At 44.7% G+C, this 27,169-nt stretch overlaps 1 protein-coding gene and 1 long non-coding RNA gene across 3 annotated transcripts in view; one reads left to right on the forward strand and one right to left on the reverse strand.

Moving 5' to 3' along the window:
• NEDD9 (neural precursor cell expressed, developmentally down-regulated 9) overlaps positions 1–27,169 on the forward strand; it is a 183,728-nt gene that overhangs the window by 37,373 nt on the left and 119,186 nt on the right. The window lies entirely within an intron of this gene.
• LOC128777716 (uncharacterized) overlaps positions 19,669–27,169 on the reverse strand; it is a 34,841-nt gene continuing 27,340 nt past the window's right edge. Inside the window, exons 2-3 of the long non-coding RNA XR_008423047.1 lie at positions 21,393–21,466; positions 19,669–19,960 (exon numbers count right to left, since the gene is read on the reverse strand). This is a non-coding gene — a long non-coding RNA (uncharacterized LOC128777716). The remainder of the gene's footprint in view (positions 19,961–21,392; positions 21,467–27,169) is intronic.

Here is a 27,169-nt window from a genome sequence, read left to right on the forward strand (position 1 = left end):
GTTTTAAAGAGTTTTTTAGACTCAACGTGAAAAATAATGAGTTAGAAATGGTCACTATCCCCTTAAGTTCACAGTTAGGATCAACCATATAAAGTAGGACATAGTTATACTACAAATGAGTCACTTTATTAACTAATTTTAGGAAATTAGGTGAAAAGTGTAAGAAGAGTCTTACAGAACCAGAAGCATTTATCATTTATCTCTGTGAGAATTTAGGTAATGTTCAAAAAAATGCCAGCAGAGAGAACTCAGGTGACTCCTGAAATCCCAGTGCAGTAGCATGGATCACAGGAAGGAAATGGACACATTACTCAAAGGTTTTGATTAATGCATGTGGCCTCACATTTCATCTGGCCCAACATGTATCCAAGTGAGGCTTTCTAGCATAACCCACGGGAGGGGAAACATTTGATGACATAGGACCTACAGGGCCACTATGGACCAGTCCCATGCCAAACACAAGCTGCTTTACTTTGGAGACATCTGTATACAACATAAGGAAAGTCAGCCTTTCCCAGAGTTTAAAGCATATTTACCAAACTTTGGTGGCAAAGAGAGTATCTATATCTTTAATGGGATAAGAGCAGTGGGCAGGATCAACTCTGTCTGGACTGTGAAGGGAACTTTGGGAATGCTTCCTATTTATATTGATTAAGAAAAGTCAGCTAGAAATTTATTAAGAACAAGCAGAAAATATCTATCAAAAAAATACCATGCAGTCATCAGAAAGAATAAGCCGTGTTTGTATATTCTAATAATTGTATGATAAAATCAAGGCAGAATTGTGTTTATAGTGTATGATCACTTATGTAAAAAATGAAATATACATATGCATAGACATAAAAGAGGTTGCCTCTGGAGAGGGGGAGTGGATGGCAGGGGCTGACAGGAAGCAGAAGACTTATTGTTCAGTCTATCCTGTGTCTTTTGAAATTAGTTCTAAATATACCTAAATTCAGACAATTTGCTTTCTTCAGTTGAAAAAATTAAAAAGTATAGGAGAAAGGAAAATAATGCCCACAATTTAATTGTCAGAACAGCTAGAATAGGACCTTCTTTTTCTTATTTGTGAAAAGAGCCAGAATCATGCCAGACGCTGGCCAGCACAATGGTAGTTCAACAGAGGACATTTAGGATAGCATCCTCCTCTCTGATATTACTTCACTTAAGGGCCCTTGGGTATATTCGTTAACTAGAACTGCTATTAAAAAAATACCACAAACTGAGTGGCTTAACAAGAGAAGTTTATTATCTCACAGTTCTGGAGGCTTATAGTCTGAGACCAAGGTGTCCATGGGGCTTGTTCCTTCTTAGTGCTCTGGGGAAGAACCCATGCCTCTCCGCTAACTTCTGGTGCTTTGCTGGCAATTCTTGGCATTTCTTGGCTCATCGAAACACCATCATGATCTCCACCTTCATTTTCACATAGCACTCTCCCTGTGTGTGTGTGTCTCTTTGCCCAAATTTCCCCCTTTCCCAAGAACATTGTATTGGATTAGTCATAATGGATTAGGGGGTCCACCCGAATGACCTCACTTTAACTTAACTAATTACATCTGCAACAACCCTATTTCCAGATTAGGTCACATTCTGAGGCATTGGAGGTTTAGGACCTCAGCATACGAATTTTGTGGGGGCACAACGCAACCCACAACACCAAATGACATTTCACTTATCCAGAATTATATTGCTCACAGAGGGGTAGCATTTTGCAGTATGTCTTTAAGGCACAGCTAATGGGATACATGCCCCAAATGGAGGAAGTGGATAAATGTTGTCCTCAATTTGAATACCTTAAAATTTGGGCATGGCTTACCCTCCTCATCTGAGGAAAGAGAGAGTCTAAACTTATTAACTAAAATCACAGTTTCTACAGCCAGAGCAAGAAATCAATGAAAATAAGTTCAGATTCTTTCTCCTCCCCTCTCCCCGTCCACACCAGCTAAGGGTTTATTCACTCTGTAATGTCTATGAAGCACCTACTCGGGTGTGGCACTCACCTGAGATCTGATCACAAGGATGGACAGAGACCCTCCTGCCCTTCAGGTGGAGAAAAGAGACTCATAACATAATAATGATATTGCTATGGAAAATGCTAAGGTGGAGATGTGAACAAGACAGAAAACCCCTAACTCTACCTGGAGATGCCAAGGAAGGCTTCCTGTGGGAAAGCCTGAGTCAGAGAGTAAATGATGTGGGTGAGGGCAGGGCAGAGAGGAGGAAGGGAGAGCAGAGTCCCAGGGGATTCGATGCTCATAGCAGGAGAAGGCCCAGACAGCCTTCGGGTGGCCTGGAATGGAGACCCAGGAGTCGCATTTGAACCTTGGATGCACACAAGCTTCTGAAGTGTTTTAATCTTCAGCCTGAGGATTTTGGACTCCTTTGTCCTACAGAACCCCAAGCCACTTGGTCAGTTTTCCTTCTCAGGAAGACCCTTAGGAGAGAGAGTGAATTAAGGGTGGGAGAGACTAAAGACAGGGTGCCATGCAAGGAGAAATTTCTAGGTGAAAATAAAAAGAGCAGTAACCTCTGGTAGGAGTGACAGGACTAGAAAGTACAAGGACTACTTAGTTTGCATGTATCTTTGTTTTCTTAGCATTTTGTATGAGTTTTTCAGACTACACACGCTCCATGTAAAAAATATGGAAAACAAATTTTAAATGTAGATGGAATAAAATTAAAATGACCCTTAACTCCACTCCAGGAATAAGCGTTATGATTTTTATGTGTATATCCCATTAGGTTCTTTTCCAAGTCATACATGTATATACACATATGAAAACATTTCCTCAAACTATTTTATAACCCGCTTTCTCCACTCTGTATATATTTCCTCGTTCCATGAAGTGACTGTGCACAACTTGATTTCTAATGGATGTGCCATATTTATCTAGCCAGATTTGAAAAGTGTTAGAGAATTCTAAATAACAGCAACAAGTGATGGGTTAGCTGAAGGGGTATGAGGGGAAGGAGGAAAACCCGGACAGCCCCAACTTTTGAGCTAAAGCCTTTCTCTCTTTGGCTATCTGCTCGTTGTGGCCCGAAATGAAGGGTATGTCATGAAAAAGATATGGCAAAAGGATATGCAAGCGTATGTTCCATTCAATCTCAACAGTGGTGAAAATAACCATCGCTCGGGGCATGCAGACACAGCCCCATGTTCAGAAACTGCCAGAGCATTCATTAAGGTAGATGAAATGGTCTGCAATGAAATCCTCAAAGGATGTGGTAGATAAAGCAAATGTTCTCCTAAACACAGCTGCGGGCTGCCCAAATCCCTGCCTCACTTGATGAGCAATCTGAGCAAAGAAGCAAGTAGAAACAGCCTTCTCTGCCAGGAGGGGAAACTTCTCCAGGCTGTGTGGCCCTGGCCCGGCCTCTGCACCTGTCACTCACCTGATGTCTTCCCCACATCCTGGGAGGGGTTGTTTGTCTTACCACTCCCTTGGTCTTTCCACAGCTAGACGGGAGGAGAAGGAGTGGCTTTTTGCAAGAGAGGCGTCTCTGCAGGTGAGACACCGTAAGTCCAAAGGAGGTGAATAATGAAGCTTATTCATTTCTGAGGAATGAAAAGGGGAGGTATTGGGAGATAAACAGACTAATTAATCAGGCACTTCATGTTAGGCTCAGTTTGCTTTCCATTGTCTAATGCAACTCCCACACTCCTGGGCTGCTTTAGAAAAGGTTTCTGGTTGAAATACAGTTTGTGTGTTTTGAAGGATTGGGAGCTGAAAGACATCCCTCTTCTAATCTCATGGATGGAACATAATATATTCCATCACTTTCTGGGTTTTTTTTTTCTTTTTTGGTTCATGGATCAAGCCTCAGAACAAAATATAAATAATTTCTTCTCTTGCATCTGACAGGGACTTTCAGAAGGAAAACTTTCTTTCTTTCCTTCTTTCCTTCTTTCCTTCCTTCCTTCCTTCCTTCCATCCCTCCTTCCTTGACTGAAATGTATGAATTACTTCTGTTCTCACTTTCTCCTTTCATTTTTTATTTGATGGGATTTAACTACATCTTTAACTATGTGGAGCTGATATGAGGGAAGTATTAACTTCTCTAATAACATTTATTCTGTCAAAGAGAAAATATGGGATGTGCCTAGGTTGAAAAGGCCTCTATTATTTACAACTCACTGAAACTCACCCATTCCATCATTAAGCATTTATTAACCTGATATTACTTTTGTGTCTGGCACTGTGCTAGGCATTGGGGAACCAAGGATGACTGCATCGTAGCATCACCCCTGGCCTTCAGGATCTCATAGTCAAGTTGCGGGGTAATTTCAATAGGACACGATGTGCGCTACAATGAAGTTAAACATGGAGTGCAGAAGAGAATCTAATTCAAGGACTGTTGAGGTTGTCACAGAGAAGATGCAAATGAGTCTGAGGGACGTGCATGTGCCAGAGGGTGGAGTTATAAGAAACCATGGAGTCCTTGGAGAACCAGAAAGATCTCAGTGTGATGGGAGCAAAGGTCAGAGGCATACATGTGGACAGTGAGCTCCCCTCTCCAGCCTGGAGGTAATGGAGACCACAGGTGAATTTTAAAGATTTTAAAAAGGGGAATTATATGGTCAAATTCATACTCAGTGGACTATGCCTTGAACCAGTGTTCAGTGCACCACTCCATATGAGTGACAACATCATCTCATGTAGCTAAAAGCTGGAAGTCTGATTGGAAACACTACCCCACAGGTCTGGTGACGGAAACAGGAAGGTAACTCAGGGCTTATAACCCTGAGATGAAAAAATATCAAGGACATTGCATAGACCTTATTGCTCTGCTTTTTCTCGGAAGGCAAACACACATTAAAAAGACCCTCCTATTCTGCTCACTGTTACCAACATTTTCTTTTTTAATCTTCTATCTTTCATCCTAAATGCTCATGAAAGACATGTCGCTTCTGGTCCAAGTATGGGCCAATGGCAAAGCTTTTCATGTTTGTTGACCCAATAATCAGCCATTACACTCTCAAGACTTAGAGTGGATCAGTTTAAAAACAGCTATTAGTGCATTTGAACTGCAGCCCCCCACCCCATATGCCTGGGCTTGCTGCTTCCACCAAGAAGCTCCCACTTCCATCCAGGGAGGTATCATGTTTCTCAGCCTGTAAACGCTGTTTGTGTCAAGTATGGTTTAATTTCAAACTCAGTTATGATGTTTAGCATGTATGGCCAGAGGAGACAAACCCAAAGGCTAGTGGCAAGATTGGCCCAGTGTTCTGTTTTGAAGAATGGCACAGGGGTCGTTATGGGAAAGAGATGAAGCCCCTTTGTGTGCTTGCCTCAAGAAATTAGCTTTAAGTACCGTAGTTTTCTCTAATCAAGGATTCGTTATGGAACTGCCATTTTATATTTAAACATCTTTTGAGCTCTTTATTTCTGCAGCCTTTGGTACTGGGATAAAAAGCTCTTAAATCACCCCCCACCCCCCGCACTACCGCCACTATTACACTATATTAAGTAATTGCCATAGAATGAGTGTCTGTGTCCCTCCACCCCCTCCATTCATGTGTTGAAGCCTAATCCTCAATGTAATAGTATTAGGAGGTGGACCTTTAGAAGGTGATTAGATCATGAGGGTGGAGTCCTCATGAATGGGATTAGTACTCCCATAAAAGAGACCCCAGAGAGCTCCCCTGTCCTTTACAGCATGTAAGGACACAGTGGGAAGATGTCTATGAATCAGGAAGAGAGATCTCACCCGACACCAAATCTGCCTTGATCCTGGACTTCCCAGGCTCCACGAGTGTGAGAAATGCACCATTTTTTTAATGTTTACTTAGTTTTGAGAAAGAGAGAGAGCGCATGAGTGAGGGAGGGGCAGAGAGAGAGAGGGAGACACAGAATTCGAAGCAGGCTCTGGGCTCTGAGCTGTCAGCACAGAGCCCGATGCAGGGCTGGCACTCACAAACTGTGAGATCATGACCTGAGCCGAAGCTGGATGCTTAACCGACTGAGCCACCCGCATGCCCTAGAAATGTACGATTTTTCTTATTGCTCCCCCAATGGACTAACACAGAAATTGCTACTGAGCAGTGGGGTGCTGCTATAAATTCAGCTAAAATGTGGAAGCTTTGGAACCAGGTGATGGAGTGTAGAAGAGTTTTGGGGTGCATGCTAGAAAAAGCAAACGTTGCCAAGAATGTCCCACTAAGGGTGACTGTGGTGAGGGCTCAGAAAGAAAAGGAGAATTGCAGAGAAGGCCTTGATCTTCTTAGAGGATACCTAAGTAATCATGGGCAGAATGTTAGTAGAAATGTGGTCAGTAAAGGCCATTCTGATGAGGTCTCAGATGGAAATGAGGAACATGTTATTGGAAACTAGAAGAAAGGCCATCCTTATTACCTACTGGCAAAGGACGTGGCTGAATTGTGTTCTTGTTCTAGTGTTGTGGAACGTACTACTAGTGAGTGATGGAATTAAATATTTAGAGGAACTGTTTCTAAGCAAAGTGTTGAAGGTGCAGCTTGGCTCCTCCTGACTGCTGATAGTAAAAGTCGAGAAGAGAGAAAAGATTTAAAGATGAGATGGTTAAACAAAAAGGAAGCAGGACTTAAAGATTTAGAAAACTCTCAGCCTATCTATATTGCAAAAAGATGAGAACACTGGAAGTGTGGCCAGGTGACTATTTGATAAGGTTAGTATGGATCAGCCATCTCAACAGAAGCCAGGGGTAGTTCTCTAAGACAATGAAAGGATGACCCTGAAAACAATTCAGAGGTCACTGGGGATACTACTCCTACGACAGCCTTGAGGGACAGAGTGATTTCAAAGGGTGGGGCCACAGAGAGCCCCAGACTTGGGCTGTATCCAGTGGAACCATGGCATGGACAAGGCCATGTGGGGAGAGCTGCTGGGATCCAGCAGAAAGCCATGGTGGATCATGGCTCGGCAGAGAACTGGGGCGGGAGCAGAGATGGAGCCCTAGCTGAGAGATACTGAGGGGCTGTCCCACTGAGCCATGGAGTGATGTTGGCACCCCAGTGGCCTGAAAAGCAGAGCGCTAAGCTGAAGATTATTATCCTTGAAGCTTGAGGTTTGATACTGCTTGTCCTATTAGAGTTTGGGCTTACAAGGGACCTGACACCACTTTCTTCTGTCCTGTTTCTCCGTAGGAATGGCAGTGTCTATCCTATGCCTGCCCTACCACTGTATTTGCAAAGCAGGAGACTTGTCTGATTTCACAGACTCACAACTGGAGAGGAATTTGCCTTAGGATGAACTTTGAGTCTTACCTGTATCTGATTTAGATGATATCTAGATAATACTTTGGAGTTTAGACTTCTGAATTGCTGCTGGAATAAAGTTAAGATTTTGAGGCTATTGTAATCAATTGAGGTATTTTATATACAAGAGGATATAAATTTCAGGGGGACAGGGGCAGAATGCTGAAGACTGAATGTCTGCACCCTCCCCATTCATATAGTGAAAACTCATCCCCAGTGTGATGGTATTTGGAGGTGGAGCCTTTGAAAGGTTGTTAAGTCATGAGATGAAGCCCGCATGAATGGGATGAGTGCCCTTGTAAAGGAGACCCCAGAGAGATCTCTTGTCCCTTCCTTCACGCGAGGACATACAAAGAATATGTCTATGAGCCAAAAAGAGGTTCTCACCAGATACCAAATCTACCAGTGCTTTAATCTTGGACTTTCAAACTCCAGGATTGTGACAAATAACTTTCTGTTGTTTACAAGCACACAGACTGTGGTATTTTTTGTTATAATAACCTATGTGAACTAGGACAAAAAAACTTCCTTTCACTGTCCTAAATATACCTACCTTCCCCACCATACCACTTTCTCCTCTGCCATGTTCAGGCAAACTAGAGACTTGTGAACAAATCAGTACTCACAACGATCTATTCTCTGGGTTATGCATCTCTCTCAACTCTGTGTTTCTGAGCAGAGGAATTCTCATTGTTTTGTTGTTGTTTTTGTTGTTGTTGTTGTTGTTGCTGTTTTAGCTCTTTTTATGCCAAAATCCCCATATCTCTGATATAACTTTGGTGGACTTACTCTTTCAGTTTGATTCCCATTGTTCCCCCGTGGGAATCACCAAAACGGATGCCACCACGAGCTCCAGCTTGAGCCCTAAGGAACATTTAGGAAGACAGGGTTTGGTTTGGCCCGCTCTGATTTAGTTTACTTAGTATTTTCCCCCAATATCAAGAAATATAGATAGATGTAGCTTACCCAGTGAGGTCGGTGACTTCTGTAGAAATTTTTACAGTGAGTACACAATATTCCATGTATGCAAATTGTATCATAAGCTAGCCATTCAATGGATTATGTAAAAATAGGCCCTAAAACTCAATCCCCAAAGCAGGGCTAGATTAACTAGGAGGGATTTGCTTGCTTAAGGCACCAGCAGAATTCAAAACAAATGGTTTTGATGGACTTATCCAGAATTTTGTAAGCAGGTCAAAAAAAAAAAAAAGTTGTGTTTTGTGGTTCAGTATTGCTTTTGTTTGGGTTTACATACGGGAGGGGGCACCATATTACTTCAGTACTTGGAGACTTGGTCTAAGAACTAAAAGCATGTAGGAGAACAGGAGACAGGCTCGTCTTTGTCATATTCTTTGTCTTTCCTACTGCCCTTTGGTCCTGGTGTTCACAGAACACGTGTCTGAATGGGAATGGTGAGTATTTGGCTTCTCTTCTCAATAGAATGCACATGATTAAAGTGAGCAAAGGTTACTTTTGCTACCTCTAGCCCATGACTTCACGTCCTCCAGTTTATCCTAGATATCTCCCTCTTAGTCTGCCGCTCAGTCTCATGGTGTCCCCTCCTTCAGGTCAGAGCCTTCAGCTGTCTGGGATCCTGTCAAAACATCTTGCAGGTCCATTAGTCATATTAAAACTCAGCACCAGTTCTTTATAAGTTAAAGGTCATCTCCCTCCCAGGATAACGTGATACCAGTATGGGTCAAAGTCTTAGCTGAAAAAGGAGTGTCTAACTGAAGAATTGTAGTTATAAACCGGCAGAGTAGATAACTGGGTAGGACAGGCTATCTCTCGGTGCTTCCAAGCCCCCATTATATGGACCTACCTGCACTGTCCAGTATAGTAATCATTAACTGCATAGGACAATTACAATTTCATTAGTTAAAATTAAATAACATTTAAAATTCAATTCCTCACCCACATTGGCCACCTTTCAAGAGCTCAAGAACCACACGTGTCTCGTGGTGACCATGCTGGACAGCACCAATGTTAAACATTTCTCTTATCCCAAAAGTTCCACTGGATAGTGCAAGTTTAGACAATTACTTTCTTGGCCTATGCAGAGGTGGTCTACTCCCGCCCTAATGCAGGATTTCTCAACCTTAGCACTACTGCCATTGTAGATTGGGTCCTTTTTTGTTGTGGGTGGCCATCCTTACATTGTAGGGTATTTAGAAACACCTCTGGCCTCCATCCCCTACATGCTAGTAGCACCCTTCTCCCGCTTGTGACCATCAAAAATAATCCAGACATGGCCAAATGTCCCCTCCTAGGGGACAAAACTGCTCTCTGTTGAGAATGACTGCACTAAAGTTGGCTGATGCTTTGGGGAGCGGGAGACATCTGTAAGCACTCTTGTGAGCAAGAAGGAAAGTTGTGAGCAGGAAGTTGTGAGCTTTTAGAGGGTGGGGACTCTGCAGGGGGCAGGCTGTGCACATTTCAAGTGCTCTTGAAACATTACAGATGAGGAGAATGTCAGAGTGACGTTTATAGCCAAGAAAGATATTCTTCCCCTGGTCTTGGAAATTCCCTTGATGCTAAATTGTCATGTGTTTCAAAGCTCTAAAGAACTGCAGGGAAGGCTGTAAATCCAAAGGAAGGCAGAGAAAAGGCCCAAGAGACAGATTGTGGGTGAGTTAACTTATTCCAGCAAAGGTGAATGGGGTTGCCCCCGGCTTCACTCAGATTTTCAGCCTGGTGTGCTAAGCCCCCTGTTCCCAAAGTGGCCATTCATGCACTAAATGGCCATTACTGCCTCATCAGCAGCTTGTCAGCTGTAAATTCTAATCCCAGGCCGGGTCTCTCTTCCCAAGACCAAAGTCATAAAGATGTTTGCCCTCACGCAGATCTCTGACATGCACTAGGCCGCCTGTATGTGTTTGTCTTTGGGCCCTCTTGAGAGCTTAGCACTTCTCTCTGACCCATGCTTTACGTGGTACACGTTGCTCCTGACCACGATGGCATGCTTGTGCCTCGCCATGGAATTCTGAAGCAAGACACTAAGGGTGGAATCCAAAGACTGGAGGACTTAGAAGTCTCAAGCAAGCAAATGTTTTTCATTATTTAAGATACTAAGGAAGCCAAATTCTGAAATATTTATGGCCACAGCCTCCTTTGTGAGTTGTCAATGACCTCTTTCCTTTTAAGAGGCATCTTCTGGAGAGGGAGTCCTCGGCCTTCTCCCCCCTGGGGCCACTAACTCACAGCAAAGCTGAATCCACCGTTCCATGGGAAGACCGGTGGAAAGTTTGTTTGCTACACACTTCTAGCTGAAATGAATGGAACCAAGCTCAGGAGAAGTCCAAGTTTATCACAGAAGGCAAAGCAGAGACAAAGGACCACTATGTCAGCTGCCTACTTGTGGCTTTAATGTTGCTCCAATTGTTTTTCTGTTTTGAGGGACAATGTCAACCATCTCATAAATAAATGAAGACAATTATTCAACAGTTCTGTCAACCTGGAAAGAAAAAAAAAACACCCCATAGAATACTTTTTATACTTTATCTTGGGGTGAGGATGGGTTGCACAGTGTCTTCTTGGGTGACCTATGCTCTTTGCTTTTATCCAGGGGCTATCAAAATTAACCTGCTCCATCTGGAACTTCTGCCCAATGGCCTGACACCATGGAAGTTTGTCCAGTGTGACTTGAGCCCTCTTCCATGTCTAAGAATTCTTTATATAGAAGAATTAAAAGCTGGGGCGCCTGGGTTGGTTATGCATCTGACTTTGGCTCAGGTCATGATCTCACGGTTTGTGGGTTTAAGCCCCACATCGGGCTCTGTGCTGACAGCTCAGAGCCTGGGACCTGCTTCAGATTCTGTGTCTCCCTCTCTCTCTATGCCCCTCCCCTGCTCATGCTTTGTCTCTCTCTCTCTGTGTCTCAAAAATAAATAAATGTTAAAAAAAATTTTTTTAAAGAAGAATTAAAAGCCATTCTGTTAGTTGGTGTTTCCCAGCGGGGATAATTTCAACACTTTGAGTGGGCTGACTGTTCATCGCGACAGTGATCTCAAGGGTTATAACAGGACATATTAGCATTCCCAGATTCTGGGCACAAAATTCTAGGGGAGACTGCCTTCAGTCACTGTCACAACCAGGTGCCTCCTAACACACTCATTTCCCAGCACCACTTAGGGGGTATCTCTACCACCACTGAGTGCATTGCAAGAAGTTGGGACCCAGAGATACTAAGTGACACTAAGTGACTTGCTGCAGGTTACACAGCTAGCCAGTGGCCTAGATTGGTTGTGACCACACCACACCAGGACAGTGTCCATCTGTGTCTGTTGTCCTAGCACACTTATCAACAGTAATCCCTCTCACTCTCAAAAAAGTCTCCGTTTGGATAATAAATGATGTGGGCAGCCTACCTAAAACTCAAGTCTCCTAACCATCAATTTATTACTTTTCTGCTACACAACCTTCCTCTTTCTCTCTTTTTTGTGGCTCTCACACACCTTTCCTCCTATCTGAGTCCGTTTCTTGTGTTCTTGCAATCTAGTGATCCTCAAAGTTTGGGTGGGTATAAATCACAGTGTCAAGTCCAGACTGCCTGAACTCTGGGGCCTTTCGTTCCTGAGTAGACAAGGAAGCAAATCACCCCAAGAATAGGATCAACCAGGCCCAGGCGAACCCACAGTCTTGATATTGACCAAGCCATGCACAGCTACCCACATGCTCCCACATTCTCAATGACAAAGGCTGGAGGGGGACAGGAGCAGGGAAGCTGGTGAATTTTTTTTGACTTTTGCTTTAAATGAATCCACACTGGATTGAAAAGAAATACACTGTAAAACACCACCCATTAGGCTGTGCACGTGCAGCACGTTCAGATAACTCAAATATGGCATCCGTATTCTTTGATAACACTTTGAAATACCCCAGTGAACAATAAAAGTTAGGAAGAATCGAGAAAGTGTTTCTCGTAACAAAATCAATCCCTTTTCCTCGTCTGCCCCACGGGGCCAAAAGTACCAGCGTCTTTAATTGGTATATCAGGACCACCCTCAGGAATTTCTTATGTGCTGGAAGCACACAATGCAATTTTGGTGGGGCCCTGCAGCAAGCTGTGATCATGAGCTGAGGGCAGCCTCGTTCTGCAGCTGTGCTTGGTTTACTATATTGCTTTTAACTTGCACAGGAGCTAAAAATACTTGTGCAAAAAAAAAAAAGGCCTTCTGATAACAAAGCTCGGTGAACTTGGGCGAAGCTAGATACGATGAAAATTTCTCCATGCGGAGGTGGGCCGTAAAAATGGCTTTTTTTTTAATGTAAGGAACTTGGCTGTCCTGTTTTTTGTTTTTTTTTTTAATGTTTTATTTATTTTTGAGACAGAGAGAGACAGAGCATGAATGGGGGAGGGACAGAGAGAGAGGGAGACACAGAATCGGAAGCAGGCTCCAGGCTCTGAGCCATCAGCCCAGAGCCTGACGCTGGGCTCGAACTCACGAACCGTGAGATCGTGACCTGAGCTGAAGTCGGACGCTCAACCGACTGAGCCACCCAGGCGCCCCTTGGCTGTCCTGTTTAATGAAGAGGCTGTTGTACTGACAAGTCTTTGTAATGAGTACTTTTCCTGACAGCCTTGGAAATACCTCTTCACGGACTTCATTCACTCCACAGTGAACAACGCAGTCTCCCGTGCTAGCAAACCTCGGTCTGACTCCATTGTATCCCTAAGAAGGCTGTGTGATCTCAGGCACGTGACTTAACCTTCCTTGGCCTCAGCTTCCCCAATTGTGAAATAAGGATACCGGCCTCCACCTTACAGATACTAATTGTGTTGGTGTGAAAGGTGGAAGACGATAATGCATATAAAGTACTTATCATAGTGCCAGGCTCATATTAGCGGCCGTTATGGTTATCTACTCCGAGCCTTTTGAGCTCAGTCGCGGGCCAAGTGCTGCACAAGGCTGTGGGACCTCAAAAGTTAATAAGATAAAGATTCGGAATCAAGGTCTTTCTAACTGAAGGGTAGTAAATATACACACAAATACTTACATTGGGACGTTAAGTGGCACGTAAGGAGAGGCTATTTGCATCTGTGGTGAATTCTCGAAGGTGGATAAAAATTCTCCAGGCAGAGAGGGTAAGAAGGCATTCCAAGATGGCTCAAGTAACCATGTACCTAGATGAGGAGAAAAAGAGGATAACTTTTTGTGAAGTATAGTCAATATACAGTGTTACATTAGTTTCAGGGACACAATACAGTGATTCAACAGTTCTACCCATTTCTTAGTGCTCGACATGGTAAGGGTGCTCTGAATCCCCTTCATCTGTTTTACCCATCCTCCCGCCCACCTCCCCTCTGGCAACCACCAGGCTGTTCTCTGTATTTAAGAGCCTGGTTTTTGTTTGTCTCTTTTTTCTTTGGTTGTTTGCTTTGTTTCTTAAATTCCACATATTAGAGAAATCATACGGTATTTGTCTTTTTCCTGACTGGCTTATTTTGCTTAGCATTATACTCTCTAGCTCCATCCAGGTCATTGCAAATGGCAAGATTTCTTTTCTTTCTTTCTTTTTTTTGGGGGGGGGGCTGAATAATATTCCATTGTACGTATGTATGGAATATGTCTTCCAAGATGGATTCCACATCTTCTTTATCCATTCATCTATCAATGAATTAGTGCTTTCATTCTCTTTAAGTAAATACCCAAGACTGGAATTACTGGATGCTATGGTAGTTCTATTTTTAGTTTTTCGAGGAAACCCCATACTCTTTTCCGCAGCGGCTGCACCAGTTTGCACGAGGCTTCCTTTTGCTCCGCATCCTCAACAACACCTGTTGTTTTGTGTGTTGTTGAGTGTAGCCATTCTGACAGGTGTGAGGTGATATCTCATTGTGACTTGGATTTGCATTTCCCTGGTGATGAGTGACGTTGAGCATCTTTGCATGTGTCCGTTGGCCACGTGTATGTCTTCTTCAGAAAAACATCTGTTCAGGTCCTTTCCCCATGTTTCGGGGTTGTGGAGCTGTAAAGGTCCTTTATATATTTTGGATAATAACCCCTTATCAGATATATCATCTGCAAATATCGTTCATTCTGTAGATTGCTTGATGGTTTCTTTCACTGTGCAGAAGCTGTTTATTTGGATGTAGCCCCAATAGTTGACTTTTGCTTTCATTTCTCTTGCCAAGGAGACATATATAGAAAAAAATGTTTCTATGGCTAATGTCAAAGAAATTACTGCCTCTGTTTTCTTCTAGGAATTTTATGATATCAGGTCTCACCTTTAGGTCTTTAATCCATGTGCAGTTTATGTTCGTGTATGGTGCAAGAAAGTGGTCCAATTTCATTCTTTTGCACGTCACCGTCCAGTTTTCCCAGCACCGTTTGTTAAAGAGACTGTCTTTTTTCCACTGGTAAACTTTTGTTTTAGTTTCAGCCTGATTTTCACAGCGTGGATTATGACTAATTTAAAAAGGTAGGACAAAGCCTGTTGTTTGTAAGTTTTGCTCCCCTGTCTCCCAGCAAACACGATGAGCTGGAGACGTTGTGGCACCGAGAAGATCGTTAGGTCAAAAGAGCACATCCCCCTGAGGTCCGAGCCATTCAGTCTTCTATCATCTGGGTCTCGGCCCAGATCTGCCCGGAACATTGCTTGGTGGCAGAGTAGTCCGTGATGGGCCAGCTCTCCAAAGTGCTTTACAAATGCCCTCTGACCGGCACAGAAAGATTTTTTTGGTGTCAAACGTTCCAGTGTAAACCTCAGAAACCAACATATACAGCGGGCTCCTTTGGGCATGTCCGTAGTGTTGTTTCCTACCCCACCACCTGATCAGAGGCACGTGATCATTGACACCTTACCGAACCCGTGGCCTTGGCAGAGAGAATCATAGAACTGGGAAGGATAGGTGAGCTTGCCCACAGCGCACTCAAATGTTTCAGCTGGAGAGGTCCTGGGTTTCAGGAGACGTAGAGATGCTGTTTTCGGTTGAATGAAAGTGACCGTTTCAGAGATCTCCCCAGGAAAAACTGGCCAGGCAGTGGGACCATGAAGGTAAGGAGCAGGCAAAGGGGTGCTACCAAAGGAAGTCACAGAGCGGCTGGCTTGGTAACCCCCAGGGGAGCCTGGGTTCAGTGTCCTGGAGGGGTTCACCGGAGCTGCCGTATTTATACCCCTGAATCTCTCAGCCATTGGGTCAGCACTGCTCCCAGGGAACATCCTGCCTGCTGTCCGCGCACACAGGCCAATGGATTCCTACAGGCTTAGCACAGCCCGCCCACGAAGAGACACTGGCTCTGGTCTTAGAAAATAAAAGCACACAGGCAGAGCTCAGTGCAAAATGGAAATGTAGGCACCCAGTTTTTTTTTAAAGCAAGAAAAAGATGCCATTAGAGGTACTGAAATAAAAGCGTTTCCCTTTCATCCACAGTCTCTCTTTTCACTTGTCACAGCTTGTTTTTTTTTTTTTTTAATTTGCTATTTCATGCCGCTCTAAGAAGAGGGACATTTAAATTTTAAATTATTAGCGTGAATTTTACCTTTCATCTCTACATTGTGTGATGCCGGTTGTAAATGCAAATACGAGAGCGTTTAACTCATATGCTCATCGCCAAAATTACCCAATTTGCATATTTTGTTCTCACCGTCAGGGTGGAAAAGCTGCGCAAAACTAACTCAGCTGCTTTTATGTCATTTCTTGATCACACCCATTATACTAACAGTCGCCACCTTTGGCTTAGAAGGTAAAGAAGGATAGGAAGGAAAGGAGCTCAGGGTTAGCTAGTAAAGGGACGTAACGTCAGTACGAATGGACGAAGGGTATTTTGGTCATTGGTATGTCTTAGCATGTCATTCCTTTCTTTCTGTGTTTGAAGCAAGTTTTGGTTCGGAAGGAAAGTGTGGCCTCTGGGGGCGGCCAGTGTCCCGCCCTCTCCCAGCTTAACCAGTGGAAGACCACCAGTGGTGTTCCTTTTGAATCGCCAACTGCCACACATGTGGGTCCCCTGGAATCCCGGTTCCCGGCAAACTCGCTACAAGCACGGAGTCATGAGAAAAGGCAGACACTCATATTGTATGCATCTCTCGTGTTCTTGTGCGTGCTCTGTTGTCCCATCAGAGTTCACTTACAACATACAAGTTCAAAGAAAAACACTATTAAGAATTTTAATATGGTGGCAACAGAGCCTTTAAACCCAGCCTGGGGTCCTTCTGAGAAGGGTCACACATACCATGACGGTGACCCGGCAAGCAGGAAGACAGCATGTACGAAAATGCTAAAGAGACCCCAGGGCACATGGGTGGAGCCCAGAGAAAGAAAACTAGGAGGCTGGGCCTGCACCCAGGGGAGTTAGTGCAGGAGGAGTCCAGAACAACCAAAGAGACTGATTCTCAGAGGTTACAGCCCTAGAGCACAAGGCATGTCAGGAAAGAGGAGACAAGAAGAGACAGGGGATCAAGTGGAGGGAACAAAGTTGGAGCTCTGGTTAGCCAAGACCCAAGTCACTAAACTGGAGGCACTGGAAGAAGTCCATGAAACAAAGCCAAGGATCACACAGAGGGGCAAGATACCAGCAAAGGTTATCATAAACCAGTGGCCATTTGGATCTGATCGCATCCCAGAATGCTGAGCGCCCCAGTGGCATCCCTGTAAGTGTGGAAGGTACTTGTCATGGGCCGGCGAGGGGCAACCTCCCTCCCAGATCCTTCCCACCGCTCCAACCTCCTGGTAGAAAATGAGACAATCACTCTCCCGCTCCTGCAGAGAGCAATCCCTTCCCCTTCTCCAAAGCTCTAGGAATGCTTGTCCCCATGGCTTCATTGTGGAAACGAGCTGGAAACTGGCCCCGTGGAACGTGTGACATGGAACGCGGTCATGGTGACCCGTCAGTTCGCAGGCCACTGGGTCCCGTGGTGCATCCATAAGACTTTGCAATAACAGCAGCTGGAGACTGTCACTTGGGCGGTGTGTAAGCCACCTGCAGGCCTCCTTCTGTCATTCATGACTCAGTCATCTGTGTTAACTCACAGCAGGGTTTCTAAACGTTGGCAATATTCACATTTTGAGCCAGATAATCCCCTGTGTGAGCAACTGTCCTATGCACCATTAGACGGTTAGCAGCACACCTGACCTCTGCCCAGTGGATACCAGTAGTGTCTCCCAGTTGTGACAATCAAAAATGTCTCCAGACGTTGCCTCGTGTCCCCTAGGGCGCATAATCGCCCTTAGTGAGTCAGTGACTTAGAGTATGTGGCCCCTGCTGAGGAACACACCTACAAAGACATCACTTTCACTATGTGCTCTTAGCTGACTTACTCCACCCTTTTTTTATAATGCTTATTTATTTTTGAAAGAGAGAGAGAGTGTGTGTGAGCAGGGGAGGGGCGGGGAAGGAGATACAGAATCTGAAGCAGGCTCCCGGCTCTATCAGCACAGAGCCCAAGGTGGGGCTCGAACCGACAAACCGTGAGATCATGGTCTGAGCCACTTAACCGACGGAGCCACCCGGGTGCTCCTGACTTATCCCACTTGTCTGTTAACTTGCATCTTTTTTTCTGAAAGCGTCTCTTTAGGGTCTCATCTTCCTGAGAGCACAATATCCCCGCCTCCCTCTTGGTTATGCTAATAGGGCCTTAGCTGGCAGTAAAGCCACTTAATGGATAAGTCTTCTTGTTCTTGTCCATCCAGAAGGAGTTACATGAGCCATTGCAAACTGCTGCAAAACATGCATCTCAAGGTCTGCAAAGATTACTGGAAGCTCACCATCCCTTTTTTTTCTCTCTCTTAGGGCATGGTGTACGAATACCTGGCAAGACCTCAGTGTTTGCTAGCCTTGTCATATGTCTTATCTCATTTAATCCTCAAGGAAAAAGTATAGATAACTCCTATAAAATGCCATATCCAGTTTTACAGATGGGAAAATGAGGCTGGCAGTTACGAAGTAACTTGCCCAACATCACCCCAGTCACCCCAGTAGTAGATGGATTTGAACTCCAGTTTTTTTGGCTGCTAATCTAAGACCTTCTCACTTCTACCAATGCTTTTCAACTTTACTGCACATAGGAATCACCGGGAATGGGCAGGGGAGGGGTGTGGAGATCGTGAACAATGCAGATTCCCAGGCCTTCTTCCACAGAGACTCAGAAGATAGTTTTAGGACAGGTCCCAAGAATCAGGATTTTAATGTTTATTTATTTATTTGAGAGACAGAGAGAGAAAGAGAGCTTGCATGAGCAGGGGAGGGGGAGAGAGAATCCCAAGGAGGCTCCATGCTGTCAGCCCAGAACCCAACATGAGGCTCCAACTCATGAACCATGAGGTATGACCTGAGTTGAGATCAAGAGTGGGCCGCTGAGCCAACTGAGCCAGCCAGGTACCCCTCCCCGCCAAGAACCAGGACTTTAAACAAGTGCTCCCAGTGATTCTAATGCAGATGGTCTAAATCCATGGCCTTCCCTGGAATCAGTGCCTACCCTGGTTAGATCATGAAAAGTCTGGATCAGCTCGGAAGTTGGATGTCTGCATACTTTAGCTTTTCAAATAGTCTGGAAAACAAGGGTTACAAGACATCTCAGTATGATGTGTTTCCAGGAAAAAAAATGTTAGCAAACCATAAGAAGAAGAATATTTGGAGGGCTCAGTTCCCATTAGAATTCAGCAAATGCTCCAGAGGATCTCCCAAGGTTCAGATCTAGTTTAAGGGGGAAAAAAACGGCGGAGGCAGGTTAGACTTGCAGACTTGAGTTTCTGACATGAGATCACGAGCCAAATCAAGAGTCGGACACTTAACCGACTGAGCCTCCCAGGAGCCCCACAGTTTGAGGTTTCTATACCTTAGTGTGAGTTTTGAGTCACAGTTTTCTATCTGCCTCAGACACAGTAACATTTTAGGCCTATTCTCCATTGCTGAGTATTGAGGAAGAGTAGACTTTATCACAGGGAAGGAATTTCCAGTCTCATTCTTATAATATTTCACAGGATAGCGGGGAAGGGAGGGAGGTGGTCATTGTCAGGACAAGGATAGATCTCACGGTACCAGAAGCAGAAATGCCGTTATGCTCCCAAGTTCCCATGTGGAGAGGGGCTGTGTGAGTGACTCAGTGCGTGTGCGTGTGTGTGTGTTTGTGTATGAAGGACTTTTGGGTCTAAACTTGGGTCAGGCATTCATCCCAGGTCCAGGCAGCTGTGAACAGTAATGCGCAACCGTGTTGCCCAAACGGAAATCTGGAACCGACCTCTGAGTGAACAGGACAACCAAGGGTGTCTATTTGAGCTGGGGAGATGTTTCAAATGGCGTGTGCGACAACCCCAAAACAAAATGGCTTATCATCATTACTTTATTTAAAAAAAATTTTTTTATATTCACTTATTTTAGAGAGAGAGAGAGACAAACTGTGAGTGGGGAGGGGTGGAGAGAGAGGGAGGCACAGAATCCGAAGCAGGCTCCAGGCTCTGAGCTGTCAGCACAGAGCCCGACACGGGGCTCAAACCCACAAACTTCGAGACCGTGACCTGAGCCGAAGTCAGACACTCAAGCGACTGAGCCACCCAGGTGCCCCAACCACCATTACTTTAATAACAAAAAATATCATAAAAATAGAGCAGAAACCAAATAAATTCTCTGTGCCCAATAAACCTCTCATTGAAATCACCTCCCTGGCTTCTGAGGTTGTCCCATCGCTGTGTCAGAAATAAAATGGGGTGAGCTGGGCAAATTTTCACCTCTGCCTCAGGTTCTCTTCAGCAGGTAGTTTCCTAAAAACTGGCGTATCAAAGAAGATCTGTAGAGTAAAGCAAACAGAGAAAGTTTTTTACATTTTTTAAAACAAAAGTGTCTCTTTCATGAGTATCGGGAAAAAAAAAAAAGAACCCAACAGATTTCAGGGCTCGCCTATAGGGCATATTTCAAAGTGATGTGTAATGTCACTTTAGGAAAGTGAGCTGTTTCTTTTTTCAACCTAAAGATAAAATGACCAGGGAGAAGGCAGCCAAGACTCTGAGTAATCTTATTGAGGGTTCCATTTTCTGAGTATGAACTTATGCTAGCAACGGCCCCTTAGTAACATGAAAACAAGCCAAGCTAGGCAGTCCCGCATTTATGAGACATAACCTCCAAGGCAGCAAAGTCTGAAGGCTAATTCTGGTTACATAACATTCGTGAGTCACCGATGCCATCAGATATTACAGACAACTAGACAGTCACCCGCCCTCTCCCTGCATTTTCAGAGCACGTAGGCTCCCATGGACCTCATTCATCCAACACTTGCCTTTCGCTCTCCCTTCTTGCCTTATTTCCTATTTTGTTCCTTTTCTTTTCTTCTCCATTCTGTGCTATATTAGTCAGGGTCCTCCACAGACACAGCAGTAGTAGCATGGATATATAGCTATAGATATTATGATTTAGTGTAAGGAAGTGGCTCATATAAATATGAAGAGGAACAAATCCAAAGGTCTGCAGTCCGTTCAAACGTCAGCTGTATATATAACTGCTTATGGGTTTTCTCCCCACATGACCTTCCCCACATGACCCTGGAACCTAACATGTCGTGTTAAGTTCATCATTTGCTCCCCGACTTAATTCTGAATTTTATTTCTCAGGATGATGCTATCATCCACCCAATCTCCTCCACTTCTATCTGGGAGACAATTATTACAAACGTTCCCTCCAACCTCACCTTCGAATTCCAATCGGATATTACACTTTATCCCCCGACTGCCTAAATAGCTACTTGCTCGTCATTGTTTCTGTCTTGAGCTTAATGGGGACCCTCTGGTTTTGCATCTGGATTTTAGCAAAGCTCTGTGATGGATTTCTCGCCACCTCCACACCAGCCGCCTTTCCAATTCATCCACTGGATTCAGTGTGATTTTTATGACAAAGAAATGTGATCGCATTACTTCCCAGTTAAAAGCTTTCAAAGTCTTCCCCTTTGCCTTGAGGATAAAGTGGCAAGAAAATTTCAGTGGTCCAGCAGCAAGAGTTAAGACAGTGGGAGCTGGCATGGCAGGTTAGGGAGCGGGGGGCAGTGAGAAGGAGACCTTAAGGAGATAGAAAGGGCAAGACCCCATTGCTGAGGCGATGCGGGCAGTGACCATAAAGAAAGCACTGACGAAAACCTCTCTGCTTCTGACTTGGATGACTGAATAAATCACGGTCCCGTTCTCCGAGACTGGGGACAGACACTGTTCTCTCTTCGTGGCCAGTTGCGTTACCTGGGTGGGGCGCCAACGTCTGGGGAACCAAGCCTTCAGGAAACCTGAAAGTTTGGGTGGAGATGAGTCAGAGCCTAGTAAAGAAAAAGAAATAAAAATTAATACCAGATGGGGAAAGAAGGCAGTTGAAAGTCCCTGTAAACAGCATCCAAGAACTCCACAGGAGTGGAAGGTGCAGCAATGTCCTCTCTTCTGCTAAGAGATTCCTGAAAATTTGCTGGCAGAGACCAGGAAAAGAATCAGGGCCGTGAGCTCAGCAAGACATTACCTAAGCGCAGAAGGGTTTAAAGGACCTCATAACTCCGACTTCCACCCTCGTTTATTTCACGATCATTGCCATGCCCTCTTTCTTGGTCAGGGTTTTGGCCTCAGTTTGGAGTATCTTGATGTTTGTAAAAAATCTTAAAACACATGTTACTTCATTGCTATGCCCCCAGGGTGCACGTGTGGATGTGCCCTTGGATGAACCCACAGCCCTGTTCGTCCCACTGTTTACTGAGTCTTACCCATTTGCAACAAAGGGAAGGCTTGTTTCGTAGATCTCGAGAACACACCTGGGAATTTCCAACTCACTTAAAAGCCAGTCCCTTGCAGGGATCATTCTGAAAGAACCGAGGTCACTTGAAAGGCTATACCCCAACATTTAAATGGCTGCAACTGGGCCAAACCACCCAGTTTGAATGTTTAGCCAAATGCCAGTGTGTCCGATGCATTGGGGTATTAAATCCCCGACAAATTCCTCTTCGGCATGGCCTGACGAGATCACGGGTATTTATTTACCGTTTTGACACAAATGGAAAAAATATATACCGTAACTAAAAAGAAGTTTCTTAGGTAACCTGGTTAGAATCCTGAATGAGGCCCAAGGGCAAGCTGAGGCACACAATCTTTCTGCCAAAGCACAGCAAAGAATCTGACTTTTTGCTCTGCAAGCAGGTGGCTGATGGACTGTTTTATGAAGGGTTTTAATTAACTCTTTCTGTCTTAGTTGCCTACCCAAATAAACTATGTGAATCCCAATACGGTAGAAGGCCTCCATCAGCTGGCAAGCAACATCTCAGAAAGGGTCCACAGCCCAGGGACATAAAACTCCCAAGGAAGACAACTTAGTAAGTGCGTAGTTTCCAGAGGCCTCTATTTCAGGTGCTGTCAGCAGCCAGACAGTGGAAGGCCAGTGTGCTCCACTGAGTGCATCGTCCCAGTTCCAGAATCGCGTTTACGCGGAAATGTAAGGGGCACCCGGCTGGTTTTAGCCCCTGCTCTGTTCCTCTCTCTCCAGGTCTCCTCCTCTGGGGGAGCATTGCCCAGTCTCCTGATGAGGGTCTTTCTGACATGTTTGCCCTTAAGCCTGACCTCAGGATACTCCCCAGGTGGTGAAGGCATAACATCTTTGATGTTCACAACTGATAAATGCTTAGCTTCTGTGCCTTTTAATTAAATAGTGCTGCAATTTCACTGGCACCTCCAAGGCCTTATCTAAAAGGCACAGCAAAGTAGAAACATCACCAAGGGTGACAGGGTCAGAGATAGACTGAGACATGCAGACGGAGAGAGAAAGATACTGTTTATGGTCAATAATGCCTTTCCTGGTGTCCGACCAATTACATATCCAGGTGATAACCTATATGACATATGGAATTGAGGGCACACACTTTTATGGCTTTTCATCTTGCACATGAGGAAACAGGCAGAGAAATGGCTGAGTTGCCCAAAGTCACACACAATGGGGACTAGGGCCCAGGCCTCCTGACTTCCAGGGCACTCCCTACCACGAACATCGCCAGCTGTATATGGCGGCATGGGAGATAGAGAAGGTTGGAGAACCTGGTTTCTGCTAGTAGCTCCCCAGGTCCTTTCCCCTCAAGGATTCCATTTCAGGTCCTTCCATATAAGGTTCAGATACCACATAGAGAAACATCCAAGGATAAATAAGAAAAATGTAGACTCGGGGGCCCACTGGCTTCCATATAGGAAATGAAACTATTTGCCCGGAAACGAGGAACTTAAGACAGACGGGTCTGAGGAAGTCACAGGACTGCCTTCCTCCACTGTGCTTACCCCATCCCGCAGGTAACTGTCCTACAAGCAGAAACCCTGCCATTTTACCCAGGCCTAGGTCAAGAGCACTGCCCCCTCTTAATCTCTTGGTGGATTCCACCTCACCCCCTCCTTCCTTTAGAAAGAAGTTCTATTTTGTTGTTGTTGTTGTTGTTGTTGTTTTTTATCACCAAGACTTCTCACAGAGCTTCAGGGAGTTTACTTCAGCATATGGCCTCAGTCAACAAATACTTACTGAGCACCCACTGTGCACCAGATATCAAACTAGGTCCTGGGGAAACAAAGATGGGGCAGCCACAGTTATTACCCTCAAGAACTCATTAGCTGCACATCCTGTTCGTGCACAGGCTCTTGTTCGCACACAGGGCTCAGCCCCAGGTGGGCAGTGAGCATATTTTTAACCCCCAAATTCCAACACATGGTGCTCAAAATAAGATTGCTTTTCTATTTTTTTTTTTTTTTTTTGAGAGAGAGAGAGAGAGAGAATGGCGGGAAGGGCAGAGAGGGAGAGAGGGAGAATTCCAAGTAGGCTCCACGCTGACAGTGCAGAGCCTGATATGGGCTCAAACTCATGGACTGTGAGATCATGACCTGAGCCGAAGTCAGACACTCAACCTACTAAGCCCCCCAGGTGGCCCAAGATTGCTTTTCTAATGTGTAAAGTTTTAGATGAACCTCTTTAAAAGGCTTAGAAATTAAATTGCATTAGTAAGTCTTTTATCAAGTTTCTTTTACTGACAAGAAGTAGATTTCATTAAATCAAGCCTTTTTGAGAAAAATCTGTGCAATACGTTTGTCGAACCCATAAGCTTTGACTTGCAAAATCTTATAATCATAGTCTATTGTGGTGAGAAAGGATCTGAGATATCACCTGAGCCAGCAGATTTAAATTTTGTATTTCATTTTTTAAACAGCAAAGTGTTTTTTTTAAAGCCAAATATCACCAAGAGCCCCAAATTGAAACCAGTTAAAACTGGAATGGCTGTGGCCAAAGGAGAAGTGCAGAGCTCAGAACCCTTGCTTCTTATCTCCCTCTCTCATGTGCCACCTCTGCTCCCACAGATTTTGGGAGCACACCACAGAATGACAATCTCTGCACACCACAGAAATGACAATCTACCAACTCCTCTTGTCCCGGATGAGGAAAGTGAGATCCAGAAAGAGCATGGCTTCATTTTAACTGATTACATCTTCAATGACCCCATTTCCAAATAAGGTCACATTCTGAAATACTGGGGACTAGTTCCTCCACATATGAATTTGGAAGGTAGGGGAGGGGGACACAATCCAATCCGTAGCATTGCTTCTTGTCCTGTTTGGATGTTCTTGGCCAAACAAGGAAGTCTCTGATACCTGTTCCTTAAGGGAAAGACGTGAGCATAGTTGACAACTACTGGGAAGAAGTCAGGAAAGAGATATGTCAGGCACATAGAGATATGTCCCTGGGTAGGCATTGAGGCCAGATGGAGAGATAGGTTTTGGCACAAGAGGAGAGACACTTCCTTTATTGTCACAAGGAGGCGGGCGGGAGAAAGGGATGAGTTTGGATACCAAATGAATCAGCAGATGAGGAGGAGAGAAGTCGAGGGAGTTCACCTGAGGTGGTTCTAGCTTTCTTCATGAAGCAGGAGAAGACACTGCCTGCTGGGGCTGACAATGGAGGTGGAAACTACAGCTCAGTAGGAACTAGGGTTCAGCAGAGGGACTGGCACTGAAACAGGGACTTGAGGAGAGTGGAGAAAAGTTTGAAATAGTCCTGTGCATAATGGACCAGAGCCAGCTGTGTCTAGAGTATGCACCCACTGCATCATTACAGGAAGGGATCTATTACTAGAATAGAAAGGTGGGGAAATGAGAGGGTGAGCAAACCAGGGGGAACAGAAAGGGGCTGCCTGACAGTAACAAGGGCCCAGATGGCATGGGTGACCAAAGTTTATAGTGGCACCATCTGCAGGGTGAGTGGTTTTTTTCGGCAATGCTCAACAGCTGGGCGATTGATGTAGAGAAAGTAAACAGTTGAGTACATCCAGAGCTGGGCTTTGTCCAGGAGGGTGCATTACAAGGACAAAGGGGCAAGGAGGTCGAGGATATGAGCAAGGGGAAGGTGACTTGAGAAAGCTCAGGGACACGAGTAGGTGAAGAAGAAAGTGTGCAGTGAGGAGGCTCTGCTCATTTCTGCACAAGAGGCTGGTGTATGTCCCTTGCTTTCTGTTGACCAGAGCACATGGTTATTGCTGCCTCCTGGAGGAACAGATGTTGCCAGATGTGACATGCTAACGAGCCACAAGCTGATGGGCTCCCCCAGCTGAACTTCCTCCTCTAGGGTGGTCCTAACTGGCCCCAGCTGGGTCATTTGTGCCCAGTGCTGCCACAACTGTCAGAGCATGCTCTGGGGACATGTGTGCCTCTATGGAAGGAAGAGGTCAATACCACCTGCCTGTCTAGTGTATTGGTTCAGCCCCTGGGTCAGTCTGCTAATCAGTGCTATTTTAAAGTGGGCCATCCCTATTGGTTTGGATTTCATTGCTGTGAATCTTCCAAGGGCACAGATCTTCTCTTAGCTGCCATAGTTCAAATAAAAACTGTGGATATTACTACACATATCATTGGTATTATTATATACCTCTACTGATGTTATTAGCACTCAATTTGAAACCCTAAGCTCCTAGAATCACTTCAGTATTTTCAGAAACAAATCACTGCGGAGAAAAAGAAAAAGAAACTTTTGAGTAGGACACTGAAATATTCCTAGTACGGAAAGGTTAAAACTAAAAAGAAATGCCAAACATTGTCAGGAGCAGTGGGGTCCCTCACACCCCACTGGTGAGAATATAAATTAGTACAACCGCTTCTGTTTTCCAGTAAATAAAATAAACGCCTATCTATCATCCAGAAAATTCCATTCTTAGGTATACGGACAACAGAAATAGATAAAGGTCTACATAGCAGTATTATCCACAATGGCCTCATACTGGAGATGACTCAATTGTCCCTCCACATTAAAATGGATAGGTATCTATACACTGGAATACTATATGGCAATAAAAATCACAGACTACAGCTGTTGGCAACAACATGGACGAATGCCATGAACATAATGCTGAGCGGATGCAGTTAACATGAAAGAATACATACTGTATGATCTATTTTTTCCGAGCTCAAATATAGGCAAAAGTGACTCTAGTGTATAGGAATGCCAATTTAAGGGGTAAAGTCTAAAGAAAGGCAAGGAGGGGATTACCATGATAGTCAGGATAGTTACCTTTAAGCAGGATCACCCCTAACATTTGTGGGGCTTAAATAGAGAACTACAGATCATCGTCCTAGGCCTAAATATTTTAAAGTCAGTTAAACTAACACTATATGAAATAAAAGCTGCTTTATCCTCCACCTTGACAAATAACATCTTCATGGCAATCTGGAAGACCAGGCTGGACCCTAGGATTCTTGGGCTGCTTAGAGCTTGTCACTGGAACGTGTGGCACAAGAAGAGGTGGCCTTCGGACTCCCAGGCCGTCCGTCTTCTTCCATGTCTGCCCCATCCCATACCTCAAGGGCCCCTGTGTCCATGTATGTTCATCTGCAGCCTCCCGCACATATTTGCCCCTAGGCCACCTCTTGGGAAGATGGGCCTGAGGAAGAGGCCAGAAAGTGGACTCAGAATCATTTGGACAGGGAATCCCAAAGTCCCAGTGCTTGGTGAATGATCTAGAAAGGGA

This window comes from Panthera pardus, unplaced genomic scaffold (genome assembly GCF_024362965.1).
Source record: "Panthera pardus isolate Hobbes unplaced genomic scaffold, ASM2436296v1 HiC_scaffold_17, whole genome shotgun sequence".
NCBI lineage: Eukaryota > Metazoa > Chordata > Mammalia > Carnivora > Felidae > Panthera > Panthera pardus.